The sequence below is a fragment of the Ambystoma mexicanum genome, chromosome 5q, assembly GCF_040938575.1.
Source record: "Ambystoma mexicanum isolate Mex_15411 chromosome 5q, UKY_AmexF1_1, whole genome shotgun sequence".
NCBI lineage: Eukaryota > Metazoa > Chordata > Amphibia > Caudata > Ambystomatidae > Ambystoma > Ambystoma mexicanum.
The window spans coordinates 546,475,775-546,494,127 of NC_090933.1; the positions used below are offsets into that span (position 1 = coordinate 546,475,775).

At 41.9% G+C, this 18,353-nt stretch overlaps 1 protein-coding gene across 2 annotated transcripts in view; it reads left to right on the plus strand.

Annotated features, from left to right (window-relative positions):
- Nucleotides 1-252: 252 nt before the first annotated feature.
- Nucleotides 253-18,353, plus strand: part of SNTG1 (syntrophin gamma 1) — a 2,735,678-nt gene continuing 2,717,577 nt past the window's right edge. For both annotated transcript variants that reach the window (XM_069621032.1, XM_069621033.1), the window contains exon 1: nt 253-1,097. The gene's annotated coding sequence lies outside the window, so the exon portion shown is untranslated. The remainder of the gene's footprint in view (nt 1,098-18,353) is intronic.

An 18,353-nucleotide genomic window follows, 5' to 3' on the forward strand; every position in this document is an offset into this window, starting at 1 on the left:
GTTTCATGGATCAAGCATGAGAGAGACTGGTGTCAGGGCTGAAAGCGAGCCACGAGTTTATAGTCCTCTGGTTGCCAGCTTTAAGTTTGCCGCCTGTCAGCCTACCACTTCATCTTCTTGTCAGCCCGCCCAGCAGTGCCGTCACTTTTACCGACGGCTCCTGCGTGAGCCAATAGGGAGGCTTGCTCGCTCCACCAATGGGAGCCGGTAGTAAGCCGACTGTGCTCTGAGGGCGCTGTTGAGCGAGAAATTCACAAGCGAGCGCGCTGCTCTGCACAAGCCGGCGCGCGAGCATGTTTTTTTTAAACTAAGCCCAGTGTGACACATCGCACTCTTCGTGGAGCTGAGAGGGCCCCCCAGAAGAGCATACTTCTTGCCAGCTGTCATGCGATGAGGCTCGCGGTACTGTCCCACTTAAATTGCCTCATCGGGAGGAAGAGGCAGGGTCTTCCTCGCAATAATTCCGCTGCAGAGGAACCGAGTGTGGCACTGTGGATGCGCTGTGAGCGGTATCGGCAAGGAGAGATGAAAATCGAAGCAAGCCATCCTTTTTTCATCCGCACCCGTGGAAAGCCAGAGGAATGAATACTAGAGCACCGGGCCCACCCGATGTTTTACACCCAACCCGTGGAGTTGGAAGGCGGCCACGAAGCAGCAGTCCCAGCCGAATGACAAAAGCTAGAGGTGGTCAAGAACAGAGCGGCGACTGCCAGGAGACACGGAACCTGCTTACACGCAGGCAACCCTAGAAAGAGCGAGAGAAGTGAGCGAGGTCCGGAGACGAAGGATGCTAGGGGGTAAAACTGTATACTGGGATTGGAAAGGCTCCAAGCACGCTGGAGAAGAAAAATACAGAGGGATCACTTGTGGATAAAACGATGCATACTGGGGCATTGAGTCCAAGTTCCCAGCGCAAACTAAAACAATCACTGGCTCGGATTACACTGCATACGTGGATATTGCGCCCAAGTTTCCAGGGTGACGTGCAAGAGTCCTTTGGTCGAGAAGAAATACATACTGGAATATTGAGACCAAGTTCTGAGAACGATCCGCAAGAATCGTGTGTTGAGAACACGCAGCATAATCTTTACCCTTTGGTGAGAAAACCTATCACACCTTTTACCCTTTTTATAAGTAGTAACCTTAAGACTTTTTGAAAACCTTGTTTGTGTGTGTGTTGTTATTGTGAAATGCCTGGGCATTTACAATAAGAAATTCAGATAGGTTACAGTTGTTTTATTTTGCAGTAGAAGATATACATTTAAGTATGTACACCATCCTGTGTCATTCCAACTGTATGCAAAACACTAAGGGCAGTGATGTTTGTATTTTATGGTCATAACAAGGAGTACAATAAGAGTTTTAGAAGTATTTGCTTCAAGAAAAATTGTGTTTTAAATTAGGTAGCAATTACCAATATATTTTATGCAGGCATACCCATTTTATGCATCAATATAATATCAGTATTGTTATCCATTTGGCTGCTGATCTCTTCACTCACTATATAGTTTTATTCATGTAAAGGTTCATCTTATATTTTTGTTTTCAATTCCCATTCAAAGCACGTTATCTTCCTTTCACTTAATGCTACTGGCAAACAACCATGCAGCAGTGTCTTTTTTAAAAAAAATATATGTTTTCTTTTTTTTTTTGTTTTTTTTTTTCTTTTTTTTTACTGAGGTTCTCCCGTTAAAAGTTTCTGCATTTTCAGACGCGTTCCATATCTATTAGAGCCATCGTTTTGCATTCAACATTGAAAGGACATTTTGGATAAGTGCCATTCGCTTAGTAGCATTTTTTCATATCTGCCTTGAGACGTCACAGTGTAGGTTCTTTAAAAAAGGCTTAGCTGTGTAAGATTGGTTTAGTTCTTCTGCTGTGTAAGACATGCATAGGTATCTTATGAGGGCCTGCTGAACCCCGCCATCTGCTCATAACTACTGCTTCTTGGGTCTGAGTGTCTCAAAGACATGTGGGCATGTAACGGTTTCACATCCCTTTGATAAACGGATATTCTGTCAGACGCCAGGAAGACTCGAAATCTTAAATGTACGTCCACTGAAAATATCTATGTATGTATAATTTCAAACATAAAGGTTGAGGTGATACTGCTGTTTGTTATTTCGAACACTCTCATTGTCACTCGTTTTTACAAATTTTGCCAGATTCACAATGCATCATTTAACTGAAAGTAGCAGAGGATGGGATGAATTGAGTGAGCCAGAGAAATGTGCATGCCTCTTCGGGCACATTTATCAGGGGCCTGTGCTAGAGCACATGAGGCCCTGGCTGACCCCATAGTGGGGTCAGAGGTGTGTGTGTGTGCCTGAGACTCATATAGCCTATAAAACAGGTGGAACCTTGGAGAGCCTTTCAGCACGGTTTAAAGCGAGCAGTGACATGTTTATGACTCTGGAGGACGTGCATGCATGCAGTGCAGACATGATTCTTCCAGGCACTGCGCCTCCCCGTGTTAATGTTCCGAAGAGGCTCCGGGGATGACTTGCTTTTTCACGCTTTCTAAAGCACATGCCGATTGTGATGTGCCTGCACTTTTAGCAAGTGTGAAGACGCACTCTCCAGGCCCTTGATGTATGCAAATGTGCACCGGTGCAGGGAGCAGCGCTAGGCTTCTGAATGTGCATATATCTCTAATGTCCAAGTTGTGTTGCCTTTTTGAAAAATATACATCTTATTTTCACGCAAGCGAAGGATATGCTGTACGGTGGAGGAGTGCATTCCCTGCTAAGGGAGTCCCTCTTTCAATGTGTTGTGCATACTTTCTTATTATTCACAATGTGTGTTTTTCCCACGCCTCTTCTAACGCTGACATAAGCTTTCAATTTACATGATGTGCAGCACACGCTTGAGTCTTTTTTTTTTCTTTTCGGAATTTAACTGAAATGCATTTATCATGCTCTTGTTGGAGACACTTGCACAGTTAATGAGACATTGGATACAATTTGAAAAAATGAGTAATGCTACATTCAACATAGTCATTTCACCGCTGCATTGTAGCCAGAGAGGCCGAATAGAACACTGTTGTTTATCCGTGGTACGTGGGTCTGCCCTTTCTTGATAATCGATTCTATCGTGTGCCTGTGGGAAATGAGCGTGCGGTGCAACTGGGTGATTTAGGCCCCCAACTGCTGCATTTCATCTATTGGTATAATATTCCACCAGGCCTTGGCTGTACCGCCCCCCCCTGAGCTTTTGCCACATAAGGGATTTGTCCAAACTCCCCTGTGTTCGTTTTTTCGTTATATTTTCATTAATTGTCAATCCCAAAACTGGAATTGTTACACAACAATCTCCAATTTGCACATTAATGGGTGCAATTATATAATAGTATCAGTTGGCATTATGTTGAGAGCTTGTATACGGCTGGCAAACGAAAAACGGAGATACAAGCACGAAAGGGAAAAATGAAAAGAAAACGTACTGGGTGTGCTAGGCGAAGGTCATTGCCAAACTGTTGCAGGAATGCTACAGTCTTTCCATGCAGAGAAAGAGAAACTCAAGCCAGCATCATCATAAGAGAACTTTTATCTTCTTTACCCCTGCTCCTCTTCCTAATCCAGTACTTACTTTGAGGCTCCAACTTCCATGACAGGAACACTTCTCCCGCTCTTCTCCTTCTTGGGCTCTGCTGCGCAAGCCATAAAGCCCTACTATTCCCATGATGCCTCAGTTTTCTTTCCTGCCTTAAGGCATGGACTCCACTGTGCGATGGGAGGCTTCACGCTGAGGTGATTTCCCCTCAGTGCAGGGGCACCGTGGTGTAATATGCTGGGCCCCAGTGCGCAGAGAAGCAGCGGTCTGGGGCCCATTACGTAGAGCTCCCGGGTCCTCCAGTGACGTGGAGGTTCCTGTTTGAAGCATGGCATGCCAGGGCAGATTAAAGGGGTCAGATTTGCCAATCCGGAAAGTGACCCACCAGATGGGTTGACTGAAGGCAGATTTAGGTCCCGGACCACCTCCTCTTTCAGGCATTACAAATTGCTCTTGGGCTTCTTCTCTACTCATCATCTGTACAAATGGGAGAAGAGGCAAATACTGATCTAAAGAAGCCAAGGCAAGAGCTGTCGCCCAGATTGGCACATATATGTGCTTCCAGGTGGAGGTAGAGCCGGTACCAGAAGCGGGAAAGCATCCCCCTCCAAAACAGTTCAAGAAGGCCATAGCTTCCATTACACCCTGAATTAAGGAGGATATCCTTAAAGAATAGTGTGTGCTGGATAAGATAAATCTTCCTAGGTACTTGAAAAAATGTATCTCCTAACAGGGGTGGAGACGGATCTGTCCAAGACCTTTAGGTTGACAATATCCTCCTATTTTTGGTGGTCCGTAACTATTTGATGCATGAGGAGACTATCAAAGACTTGTTCAACAGTAAGGCTGATGACACTATGAAGAAGGTCTAAGCAGGGGCTTAATTATCTTTAATCTCTTGTGGCTCTGCATCCAGTACAGCAGTCTCTGCATTGAGGGGTATTCATGCAGCTGGCCGGGGTGATGAAGGAAGGCAGTGATTATTATTTTTTTTTATATATTTTTATTTTTTATTTTCATTTAGTTTGAACAAACTTTTGAAAAAGAACTTTTTGCTTAAAAAGATAGAAAAAAAACAAAGAGAGAAATACACATACTAAAAAAGGAGAGACACAGGAAGGCAGTGATTGTGCTACAAACCTGGAGAATTTGTAGCAGTGGCATTTTCCTATCTAATTTTACCTACAATTAAGTAAAGGCATGTGCTCTGGCATGGGAGCAATGGCAGTTGGAAGACATCAGCTGCATCTCAGAAATTGTCATTCAGCTTTCCACAAGAAGACAGCCACCTTGGGGATTCCCTTTGAAAGTTACACATTGTTTTGGCCCTCCCTAGAAATAAGGTGCACTGGGCAGCCAAATCAGACAAACATGCAGATAAATTATGGCGGAAGCCTGTGTCCGAAGGTTGGAGGGAAAAGGGCAAAATAATCACGTGGGGAGTCATCCAGAGACTTAGGTTGGCTTTCAGCACTTCTCCAGGGATAGTCAAGGGGCTTCTAAATCACCAGGAAAGCCTTCTTAGATGGGAGAAACAGTGGAAATAATGACAGCAGGCCATTAAGAGCAAGGGAATAGTTGTTAATTAGAGAAATGGAGGAAATGTTCACAATTCTGTGGGTCAAGAATTGTATGAGAAATGGCTACAAGGCAATGGGAGGAGGGCTGAGTGTCTGTGAACAATACAATCCCAGGAAAAAGGAGGTCATGGGCCTCCAACCACCACCAGTCTCAATTCTAAGTCATGGCACTCAAATGCCCTAGCTTTAAGACCCCTGAATTCCAAGGTTCCAGCCAGCCCCAGGCCACTGATCGTAAACCTGTTAGACCCCCTGATCAATCAGAAAGCAGGGCTTTCCTGCCTTCATTTCTAGGCCACGTAATTTGTGCTACGAGGTGCATGGTGGGATGAAACTATAGCCCAGAGCACGGGTGGAAGACCTGGCTGGTAGCAAATGATGTGTGTGAGTTGGTATGACCTCTGCTTTCCCTCCGGGTCCATCTGCGCGTACCATGTGTGCTGCTACATATATAGAGATGTGTTTAGTTTGCAAAAACATTGCTAATTGCACAGCTGGTTACCGATGATGAGTGCAGCATCATCCATGTGGAAGGTGGAAGGACGGACTGGGCTGGGACCAATGGCCTGGCATCCCCTATGGAGTAGATGACCTATGTATAAGGTTTCACCAACCAGCTGCACGTGTTTCTACTGTATGCAGTGATGTCACTATGTGTCTTTATAATGTACTGCTCATGTAGATTCTGGCACATTGTTCTGCCGCAGCAGAGTTCTTTGTTGGTGCTTTTTCCCTTTTGTATGAAAAAAAAAACATATTACCCTTGCAAGAAGTGTATTGGTCCTTTTTCCCTAGTGGGTTGTATTCTTTTCTGGTATGAGCCTCTAGGGGCTTTCCTACATTTGGTGACTTTGACATGATATCAGCGACCCCCGCAACGATGGGAAGTTTCTAGGCTGCTTCTTCAGAGGGGCCGCCCCACCTACAGTGGCCAGTCACAAGCTGGCAAACCACATAGGTGTGCAGGTGCCATTTTTACAGAATTCCTGTCTGCTCTTTGAAGCTGTTGTGGCTCCGGGCAGAGCGCAGGTTGTTATTGGGACCCCATGACGGAGGAGCTGAAGCGTACACCCCGTGCATCTTATGACAACGAGGGGCAAGGGTATGGTGTGCAGAAGAGTTGTATGTGTGAGTGAAGGAGGAGTGTGCTAAGGCCACGTTGTGAGGTTTATTTTTATTGTAATTTTTGGTAATTTAAGGGGATTTTATGGAGGAAATACAGGAGTGTAGGGAACCTTTCTGAGTGAGAGAAGATGATGGCACCATTTGTTTTGTGACAAGGAACTGAAGGAAAAAATGAGGAGCTCCATAGAATGATTGGGCTCGGTGGTAGTAGTGGTTGTTATTTTAGCTTGTTGTTTTAAGCATGTTATGATTTTTGTGCAAAAGATGAATGCCAGACATCGACCAGTGTTGATGACTCATTTTGAGAGCTTGCAGTGTGGTAGTGTGTGTGCGAAAAAGGGGGGCAGAGGAGCTTACAGGGAGCGACAGGGAATCGAGGGTGGTAGACTGTTAGTGTCTTTTGTGATAAAACTGTGTGCTGCACATATTTGTAAAGGCTGAGAGTTTTGTGGCACTGCAAAATGGGGGGTGCCAGTATATGTAAAGCACATTCCCATAAACTAGACAAGTACCACAAACAATGGGTGGTAGAGACACAAGGGGGGATACCCTGCTCCTGGCCAGAGCAGGGCACACACAATAAAGGGATACTAGACCACATGAGCATGTTTCATAGCTGCTAAATATAAAGGGAAATGGCTTCAAAAGAGGAAAGAGACATTGGATTTGTGGAAAATTATAGAGGATGGGGAGGACCCTGATGTGGGTGGGACTCAAAATACTGAAGGGGATGCCCTAGATGGGATGTCCATGACAGCACATGGTGTGTAAAGTATAATAATAGCTCTATTTTCTTATGAGTCTAGCAAATAATAAAGCACCAGGACAGAGTATTAGTTTAAAAAAATGCTCATCGAGTGAGAGTTATTTATTTAATAGCTGTAGCTTTACTCAGTGCGGTGTAAAGACACCATCTGAGCTCTCTCCTTCTCCTCCTTCCATTCATAAATGATGTATGTATACAAGTTACAACATATATTAAATTACAACAGCCATTGCCTTTTGCTAAAATTGAACTGCAGCCCCAGTCTCGCATTTCCCTCTACAGCTGCTCCTAGCAATTGTAACATTATTTGTATGTGCTTTGAACCCTAGGCTCAACAGCTGTGACCTCGCAAGGACATTCTGTGTGTTTGCAAGCTGAAGCTATTTAAAACATGTTAAATGTTTCAGAAGAAAATGTATGTCAAAGATTGCTAACAATCAATCTTTTTTTCTAACATGAATCTCTAACGGTACCCATTTCATCAATTAACTGAATCATCCATATCTTATAGCTAACAAAACACATTCTTCTGCATAGAAGCATTTGAGGTGGGTCTTAAAGTTACTTGTGATCTGAGACATGAGGCTAATGTGTGGCAGTGGGTGGGCACACAATTAATACATAAACAAACATATAAACAAATTATAGCTAATAGAACAAAAATAACAGAAAATAGTTCCACCCAAATGTAGTTATTAAGGACCATAAAGATCCACCGATATCTAATGTACTTTGGCAGGGTCAGTGCAAACAATACATTTGAAATTAGGGTACCATGATGTATCTTTGTCCCATTTGAAGTAATACAACCTCTTTCTTTCTGCCCATAAATTGTGAGCCACTCCAAATTCACACTGTCAGTAAAGATGTTAACTACAAGACCGGAGCTTAACTCGCAATCCCTAGTAAGGGCATTAATCTCAGCTGCCTTTGCGGAATGCTGAGATATTCTATAAGCCTCAACAATGGTTTTCAATGTTGTAATAGCATATGCTGCCGTGGTAGTACCATCTGGTAATTTAAAACACAACCCATGTACAAACAATGTACCATCAGGTTTATCAATTGGAGTATCCATCAAGTCTACCCCTCCCTTTGTTTCCTCATCTGTTATTAATATACAATCATGCATTACTTTTGATTTATCTGATGGGAGGGGTAGCAATATGGCGGGATTTAAAGTGTTACATGATTGTATGACAATATTTGGGGCCAATAAGGTCAGCTCATATCTTGTCAACTTGCCATTTGTCAGGTGCTGTGTTTTAGTTCTGTTCAATAAAATATCAATTGCATGTGGCACAGACAATGTAACTTGGTGTCCCAATATTATGACATCGGCTCGTTTCATAGAAATAGCTGGAGCCGCCACACCCCTTAAACAATTTTGAAGTGCTTTTGCCACTCGGTCCAATGTGGAAGAAAAATATGCACACAGTCTGTTTTTACACCCTTTTTGTTCAGTTAGTACAGATAACGCACAGCCTTGCTTTTCATGCACAAACAACATAAAGGTTTTAGTATAATCAGGGGTGCCCAATGCAGGTGAGTTACACAATGCAGATTTTACGACATCAAAACTCTCTTGCTGAGCAGCAGTCCATGGCAAGGGAACCGGTGTGCTGCTCGGTGTTAGTTCTAAAAGTGGTTTTGCTTAAAGTGAAACATTGGGAATCCATTGCCTACAAAATAAAATCATCGCCAAATAACCTCTGACATCTTTCTTTGTGATAGAACAGGTATGTTCATTGTAACATCTATGTCCTGTGGGTGTAATCTACGCTATCCTTTTGACAACAAATGTCCTAAATAGGTGACCTGGGTTTTGCAAAACTGCATTCCTTTAAGGACATGTCCCAGTGGTGCTAAACACTGTAACAACTGTACAGTGCAATACATGCATTGCTCTAGGGTATCTGCAGCTATCAACAAATCATCAACATATTGAAGCAATATGGTATTTGTAGTTGGTGTAAACATGTCTAGCTGTGTTTTTAGTTCTTGTCTGTAAATACTTGGGCTTTCAGTGTATCCTTGGAGCAGCCCACTGAAGGTGTAGGACTGTCCCTCACATTGAAGGCAAATACATACTGACTGTCTTCATGGATCAGAATGCTAAAGAATGATGCCTTTTTAAGGTCTATAACCATGAAATACTGAGCTGAAAAAGTGGTATCATGGTAAACAAGGAAGTCATGTCTGGTACAACTCGATACTGTGGTTCTACAATTTTATTTACTGCTCTGAGGTCAATTATTATTCTCAACTGTGCTGGAAGACAGGGCTGCCCATCAATTAATTTTTGTACAGGAAGAATTGGGCGGGTGCAGGGGCTACCCAAAATTTGTTTTAAATTCCCTTTAACTAGAAAATCCTGTATTACAAACTTAATTCCCTGCAGGCCCTCCTTGGGTTTTTCATACTGCGGTATTTGCAGTAATATGGTACCGGGCTTGACTTATTTTCACTGGATCAACTACCATACATCCTACGTCATTCGATCCTGTAGCCCATTTCACAGTGTCAGTTCCCTTAAGTTCAGGTGGCAGTTCATTAAAAACAGTGACACAACATTTTCGAAAAGGACTTCTCATTACATGTTAGGTATATCCCATTAGGTGAAAAATAAATGTTAGCATGCACATGTTTTAAGAAATCCATTCCCAACAGATTTAAAGCACATTTATCAGTGACAACAAGCTGTGCCATGCAAGATATAGGACCTATGCAAAACTATACAGGGTCCGATATTAGACCTTGGAACAGAATATTAGAGAATCCCACTGATGTGTTTACTTTCCTGGATAGGGGAATATGGGGCACTAATTTGTGGGGAATTGATGTATTAAACACACCTGAATCAAGGAGGAATGTTGCCCGTTTTCCTTGCACTGTAGCTTTTAGAAATGGCCCTTTTGAATCTACAGGAATACTTATGCGCCCTCTTCCCTCTCCAGGGCAGCTCTATGCTGTGTAATTCATGGTGCTGTATTCATCCTCATAATAATCCCTAGCTGAATATAGCTGGCCTTGCCTAGGGTCAAAATAACTATGCTGCTGCTTATTATTCTCTGCTAATGTCCCAGTATTTGCTACTATGCTGTTCCCAGCCTCAGTTCATAAAGAGGTTCCCCTTGTCATTCCTCGGCCATAAGAACGTCAATGCCCGATCTGATGCAAAGGACACTCCCTTATCCAGTGATCTTCTGCCTTACAAAAATGACACCCAGTGTCTATCATACCTGCTCCCATATTTGGTAGGGCAATACCAATTTTTCCTCCTCCTATAAATGATCTTCCCCGCGCATATTACCTCTGCCTCTTTCTGGAAAAGCCTGGTGCATTAGCACAAATGCTTTTAATTCCTTCATTTTCTTCTCTTTCACTCATTTATCTTTAGAATGGCGATTTGCATAATATCTAGCCATAGTCAAAATCTGGGCAGCAGTTTGAGTTGGTCATGTAGACTCGTAGGTTTGTATATCACGTTTTAAATAAGGCAACAATCCTTCTACAAAATGTGAACAAAAGGCTTTCTGTCCCTCTGGCATAGCCATGTCCTTCCTGCTAAAGTAAAAGCTTCTTCTTTTTGTGCAAAATATTTTTCAACTGACTGCCCTTCTTCCTGCCTGCAAGCAGTCAGTTTATCCCAATTAATTTTCTTGCCGGGAACCATTTGCTGGATACATGTTATCAATAGGGCTGGAAGATCTATTATTTCTTTTGCCAATTCCCCAATCTTATCCCTTTTTTTCCTACTGCCTCTATCACCTCTTCCCACTTTATGACAGGATCTAAACTGTCCTGCATACTGCATTGGCGCCATATGTCTGCTTGTAGAATGCATGAAAACAACTGATCTATATCTCCCAATGTGAGCGGACCTGTTTTAAGCACCCGGTCTGTCTGGGTGTACCACTGGTCTGGATTGTGTCTAATATTTGGATAATCTTTAGCAAAGGACAGTAATTCCATATGGTTCCAAGGGACATGAACCTGGCGTGTCAGATTATCAGTGTCAAACCCAGGCACTTCTCTCATTGGGAACACTTGAGTTACCATAGACTTTGATTGGGCATTTATGATCCAAAATACAATGTTAACACTATTGCAGGACTGAACTTTGCATCAAGTTTATACTCCTTGACTGCTCGGTCTATTTCCTCATAATCATCTGGCTAGGGATATACTTCATGCCCAGCATTTATCTTTTTAGGAAATTCCTATATTTGTTTGCACAGCCTCTGTACTAATGCAAATCCCAGTGTATCTAATTTCTGGAGCACATATACTTTAGCTTGCTCCAATCCTTTTACTCAATTTTTAATCCGTGATCCTACTACCTTTTCCACAGGTTACATGTTGCGGGTTGTAATCCTGCCAGCACTATGTGGTGAAAAGACCACCTAATCGCTAGGTACTTGATAAGGGGTGGGGGAGGTCTTTTAACCATTAATTCTTTTTAATTTCTTTTTTATAAAGGTTTACAGTTTTTATCTCATAAAAAGAAAACTCCTTCCATCTTCATTTAAGCAATTAGCAATTTCTCTAAAACAATTTCTAGAAATTTAGTCAACACATTAGTACATCTGGGTGTCCGGCCTGCACAAAGAGCCTCCCACCATGTTTCAGCATGTAGAGCAAATTGTTCCTGGAGGTTGTCTATATAGATCTTATAAAGATCTTAAACTTCGTAACTTTTGGCAAACCAGACTCCCCCTGTGCATTACAAAGTACATTTAGAATGCGCAGCCAGGCCATATCTATGGAGTGTAGTGTTATTATGAAGAATATTTGGCTGAATTCTCATGAACAAGTTTTGATGTTTATCGCGAGGGAACTTTGTCAGATAAGCGCGAGTTTGATTGTAAGAGGCCATCAAGGTGTTTCTGAGCATCTGAGTTTTCAAGTGTGATCTTGTTGTTTCACTCTCTTGGCAATCATTTGGCCATACGTTTTTCTTCACATACAAGGGGTTATTGGTCAGGGTCTCCTTTTGAAGTTCCCAAGTCAGTTAGGATATCAAGGCATCTTTTAGAACATAAGTCTAGAGTCCAATCGGGGTGGCTTCCAGGTTCAGTCACCAAAAGCACAAATTGTAAAGGGCAAGGTAGTTTAATTTTATTAAAGAGTTACTTTTGCATATAAAGAAAGTAGCCCAACATCATAGCGAATAATAGCTACCGGAACTGCATTCGTCAAGTACAGGACAGCCTGCCAGAATTTCCCCTCCAATTGATCCCATGTATCCCATTGAAGGCTAAGACAACCTTCTGCTCAATATGTTAAGGTGGGAACAACGTTTTGGTTGTAGAAGCGTACAATAGGGGGCAGTGAGAACTTGCCATATTTTCATCCTATTAGCTTCACCTGCACACATAGTTGGATTAGTTTTCTGTCCAAATATTCTTTCCATGCAGCCTTTTTTGGATCTGCGCTAATCATGGTGCCAAGAAACTTGATGGTAAGGACTGGATGTTTCAAATTTCTTTTTATCAATACGTTGGCCATTTAGATCAACATATTTATGAATAATTTCTAGTTTTTGTTGTAGTCCACAAGGGGTTCTGTCCAAAATCATCAAGTCATCTACATAAAACATTCAATCATTTGATTGTTTAGTTTTGGTGAGCATGAGGGTGCAGGATCTATGATATGTCGTATGTCTGCAATGAAGTAGTTGAACTGAAAGGCTGTGCAAGGACATCCCTACTTTTGCCCTTTCTTAGTTATGATAGATTTTGTCAATAGGCCTTCACGATTACATCTAATGTACAGTGATGTACTGGTGTATAGTGCTTTCATTGCATTTAAGAGGTCATGCAGACATCCGGACACTGCCATCTTTGACCATAGTCGCTTCCTCACGATGCTGTCAAATGCACATTCAGGGTTGATTCATGCCGTGTAGAAAATCTTCTCGAAGGGTCTTCATTTTCCATAGGCTCAACAGAAACCAGTTCAGGTTACACCCTACACCTTTGACAAAGCAAGTTTGTCTACTGTCTAGGGCTCCAGCTCTAAGAGCCCATTCAGTCAATCGTTTTAGTAGCACAGGCGCAAAGCTCTTTCCTAAAATGTCCAGTAGTACAAATGGCCTGTAATTGGCAGCGTTCGTGCAATCTCCCTTCTTGAATAAAGGAATAATGATGCTCTTTTTCCAAGAGTCTGGCACATAAGCTTGTAAGTCGATCCTTTGGAATAGCATTTGGCTGAATTGGGCCCATGATTCGGGAGCTGCTCTTAAGATTACATTTGTCATCCCATTAGGGCCAGTACCTCTAGATTTGCTCACTTTTTTTTATGATTGCAAGGATTTCATCTACATCATAATTAAGATTCCATGATCATGCGATCATCAGGATTTGCACAGGTTTTTTACCAGCATTATTATTGTATACAGTTGTAAAATATAATATTCAGATCCGTTTTGAAACAGAATTTGATAAAGATTTGCAGGTAGATGAGTTACATCCATGCAATAATTGCCACACGTTTCTGTTGTTCTTTTCTCCCATTGCTTTCATCATCTTTTCTGCATCGTTCTGGAGCATTGTAGAGTTATGGGCTTGTACACTATTTCGGTATTTTTGTCTCCTTCTTCTAATCCAATCGCTTCTAATTAGTAGGGTGCGCCGGAGTTCTCTCACCTCTTTGCGCACAGTGTGCTTTTGCTCAATCAGCAGATCATCAAAACTGTGGTTTGCGGTTACAAGATGTTTTACTGGAGTCTTAATAGCAACTAGCACTTGTATGTAATTAGTGCTAGTTTTCTGGTTTCCTAACCAAATATACAGTTTCTTTGGAGCTTTTTTGGATGTTCTAAATTTAATCGTACTCAGTGAGAATGGAATCCGCTGTGATCTGTGTGGCCAGAATGTTGCCGCTCTATTATTTTGCATCACACATATAAGTATGATGGTTTCATGGTTGCTGGCCAAGGTTGACAAATCTCTCAAGGATGTTGCTTGTTCCAACATATTAGTGGAGACAAAAAAGTAGTCAAGTGTGGCTTCAAGAGCGCCATTTCTCAAAGTTTTAGCGCCTGGGATATCTTCCTGCGTGTTGCCATGTAACATGTGGAAGTCATGTCCATTGCCGTTATCCATTTTTTAAGACAAGCATTATTTTGGGAATTTCCTGGTATAGCTGGTTGTTTTATTTCTTTCTCGTGTGCCAAGCAGTTTACATTGATGTCCCCTCAGAGGCTCTTTGTTGTTTGCGAGATGTGGCAGCAATCTGGTTCATGCAAGAGACCAAGAACCCAACACCAGTGCCGAGCCCTGCCATGAGAGAGAAAGTACGTGGTTGCAGAGGGGAACTGGTTGGAAGGCATTGAATCCAGCGCTAAACCATGCTGTGAGGGCAAATAGCCCAACAGGAGCTGAGAAAAGGAAGACCCCTGCGCTGGGTGGTGGGGGTGGGCGTAAAGGTGGTGCATTGAATAGGGTTGACCAAAAATATAGCCCAACGGGAGCTGAGAAACTTAAAACCCTGCAGAGGAGGGAATACACCATATTATATAGCAGTCAGCCAAACCATAGCCCACTAGGAAACCCAATATTGCTGAAGGGGGCGAGAGAAGGAAGGAAACAATACCACAGGAATGAGCCTATCTGAGGCTACAAGTTGCCACAGTCTCTGAGAAAGAACGTTGTTGGTTCCCTTGTGAATATCGACCTGCACGGGTAACAAGAATACATTCTCGGAGTAGGGATAAACTGGACACTGCTTGGATTACTTGGTGAGGACATTGTGGTAGTCGAAACTAAGAGACATTTCATTTGATTTCTGGATTTTTTTATTTACAGCAACTCTATGAAGCCTGGAGCAGAAAGAAAACATGAGAACATTGTGGGTGGAGTTGGATAACAAGCCACCACTGATATTCCAAAAGGGGGAGCAACCCGCCTGAGTTAGAACTTGGCTTTCTTTTTGATTTCCTTTATTATTGGAAGGACGGAGCTAGGTTAGCTTAGGTCTGACAGATAACCAAGTTCATTTTGGGACAGGAAAGTCATCATAGAGGTAGTTTAGAGTAGGTTTTCTTTCATTTTACCAAAAAACGATTGTTTACATACATGTCCTCTTGCCGGTCTCCTATTTCTGACTTACCAGAAAATACTTCCACAAAGTTCAGTTTACAGGTATAGTGCTATTTTGGTGGCATAGCTTGTGAACAAGGTTTCCGAAAATGCTTTCAACTGCATTCAGGAATAAGACTAATTTGTGAGCTATCCATCTAAATCCACTGACATTCTCATACAGATAGGCCACCCTGCCAGGTAAAACTCTTTCATTCTGTTTGCCCCCCTGATCACAAATCCACCTTGGACAATATGGCTCTGCTTTAGGAAAGTGTTTTGCATTGAGATCCCTCTGGAAAAGGCCCTTGTAAGGAATATTTCAATCAGATATAACTAGGGGGAACCCACATCTGCTTTTCTCCTGTAGGGTGGACTCTTTCCATGCTACATTCCCAAAAACCCTTCCCACTTACTGTGTGCTGAACTTTAATACTCAACAAAATGCCAGCCACTTGGTGCAGCAATTTCAGATTGGGTTGGAGCCTGTGGTAGGTTCTCTTTCCATACTTGCACCCACCAGTATCCTCTTACTCGCTTGGATTGGCCCAGTGTATTTTGCAATGCCATCAGATGCATTTCATCAAGAGTTAAATTTAGAGTGTAATGTCTTTCCCTTATAATTTATCGTATGGTCCTGTGCCATTGCTCAATCCTTTATATTCAGAATTGCAATTTAATTCTGAATTCAGAGATATCCTTCAGGAGTCTCTAATTGTGAGCATGAGAGCTATTGCAAAATATTCATACCGTATTTATATGCATGTCATCAGTGCCACTTTGCTGAATTTAAATATTGTATTGTTGTCTCAATTGAACAAAGTATTCAAAAGTTGGGGTGGATGATGTATTTTGTTTTTCTGTCAACTGAAATGCATTCAGTTCTCTCAGGCCGTACACAACATTTATTTCAACAGCTTGACTTGCATGGAGGTGTTGCTCTCAAATGACATCTGCTGAATATATATCCTGGAAACAAAGGCATTCTTTGAATAGGATGTGTTTCATGAAACAGACATTTAATAGATGAGGCCTTGCTCTGCTTAATTTAAAGTTCAGGGTTTTATGTGTAGATCTGTTCTTCTGAAGTAGCCACTACTGCTAGGCTATGCATCCTGAACTCTGACTTTGCTCTTCTCATAAAACCCCAATTTCTCGCTCGTATTAGGATGTATTTTAAAACCAGGCCTTTTTGTTCAATTACATGTATCTGTGCCTATTCATCTCTGTAAATGGGTTAGCCACTCATTAATGATGGGATCATGTTTACAGTAAGCTGACCTCTGTATTCCTTTCCCTCAGAGGTGAGCCCTAGATAAATGCATCCTACGTTTAACTAAAGTTCTGACTAGGCAACACTTTTAAAGTTGCTTATAAAAGGGGAAAACCACATGCCTTTTGTAATTCTTACTGTTAATGACCATTTAATAAATGATGAACTCATCAACAAGTTTCACTCCATCTACATGATTTATCATGCATTCAATTATCTTCTTGCGAAATATTAAAATATTTTATAAATATGCATATTTTTCATACACATGAATGCAAAAGCAAGCTCTCCTTGCATTAGGGAATTTTGTTGGGAAAAGAAACCAGTCTTCCTGTTATTTTTAACATTAAGCTGCATCATATATATTCATTCAAAATGCACCTTGTTTAATGAAATGCATTACATGTATTCAAATAGGTAGAGCAAAACAAGGGCCCCTGAGAAAAATGATTTGTAGTCGGGAAAAAATAATTCGAAGTTTTCTGCATGTGGGGACATGACTGTGGGACACAATGAGCCATGCATGTTTCTCACCCAGGTCCAGCAGCAAGAAACTGGAATGTATGGCCAGCTTGTGAACCCTTCCTATGCCAAATTGTGAGAATTTGCAGTTAAAACAAGGCATAAAAAATATCTACTAGAGTAACTGCATTGTGTGGATCAGTCCACTGCAGCATTCACCTCACATGTGTAAATTGTAGTCTGCATAGCTCCAGGTGATTCACAGGCCCCACCCATGCCGCTCGCACAGTTGCTGCCCATGGTTCACATTCAGAGCCAGTTATCAGCCACAAGAGAATATTAAAGGAGGTTTCCAAGAGTGGGATTGTGGGAGTTTGGAGATGTGTTTGCAGAAGATTGAGCAGAGCACTAGACTCGAGGAAGGATGGAGAGGTCTAATTGGAAGAAGAGAAAGACTGTGGAGCAGAACAGAAAGTAGAAGCACTGGATGGAGGGTGAGAGGGAGGAATGACCAGCAGAAAAGGGGGTAAGCTGGAGATCTAGATGACCTCTACCCCAGCTGATAAAGACACAGTACCAAGAAGGAGACAAATCCAAAAAAGAAGTTTTTTTGGACACTATAAAATGCCAGATCCTGTGTGTGATTGAACCACATAGAAGGCCGATTTGAACACAAGGGAAAGTGATGCACCCACCAGTGGTGTTTCAGTTAACAATTGTGTTGTATAAAAGTAAAATGTACATAGATCTTATACTTAGTTTTGAGTTTATTGTTGATCATTCATCTGTGACAGTATTAAGATATCAGGATCCTACCCACATTACAACCAGCACCACTGCATGCAGACATCTAGAGACACTGTTTACAGAACAAATGTAGCTCACAAACTGCTCTGCCTTCATTTGTCTAACGTTCAGTTACATTTCAGTATCCGAGTACAGCTTTGCCTTTTTAAATGTCGGCTTAAATCTCCCAAAGATACAATGCTTCACTTTTGCCTTTGTTTTCTTTATTAATGCTTTAGGGACTTGTAATGGTAACAAGCTAATGATATAATTTAGCGTTGGTGTTGCCACTATATGTATTATTTGAATCTGCTCCGTATTTTGACTGCTTCATTTGTCCAAACTCTGCTTTATTGCAGACTGAAAATTCTCCATGTTATAATTGATAATGTTCAAAGTCCAATGTTCAGAAATTCACCCAAGTTACAAGGTACTATTTCACCAACCTAAAACTAGAGCCGCCAATGCGGGCTTTTGTTTTGCATGTGTTCATGGTCAGTGCTTCACAATCCTCACAGGTTTTATTTCTCATTGCTGGAGAGCTCTGAAAATTCCCCTACCTGCTTAACTATTTATGGCATAGCTCATTCTGGGTTAGACCGAGAGAGCACAACGTGCCTCCCACACCAGAGTGGCTATACCACATATACCATTTTTAAGACTTACAGCTTATGAGTAGGATTCTACAGCAAGTGTGAAAAAAAGTGGTAGTAATGGGCACCCGA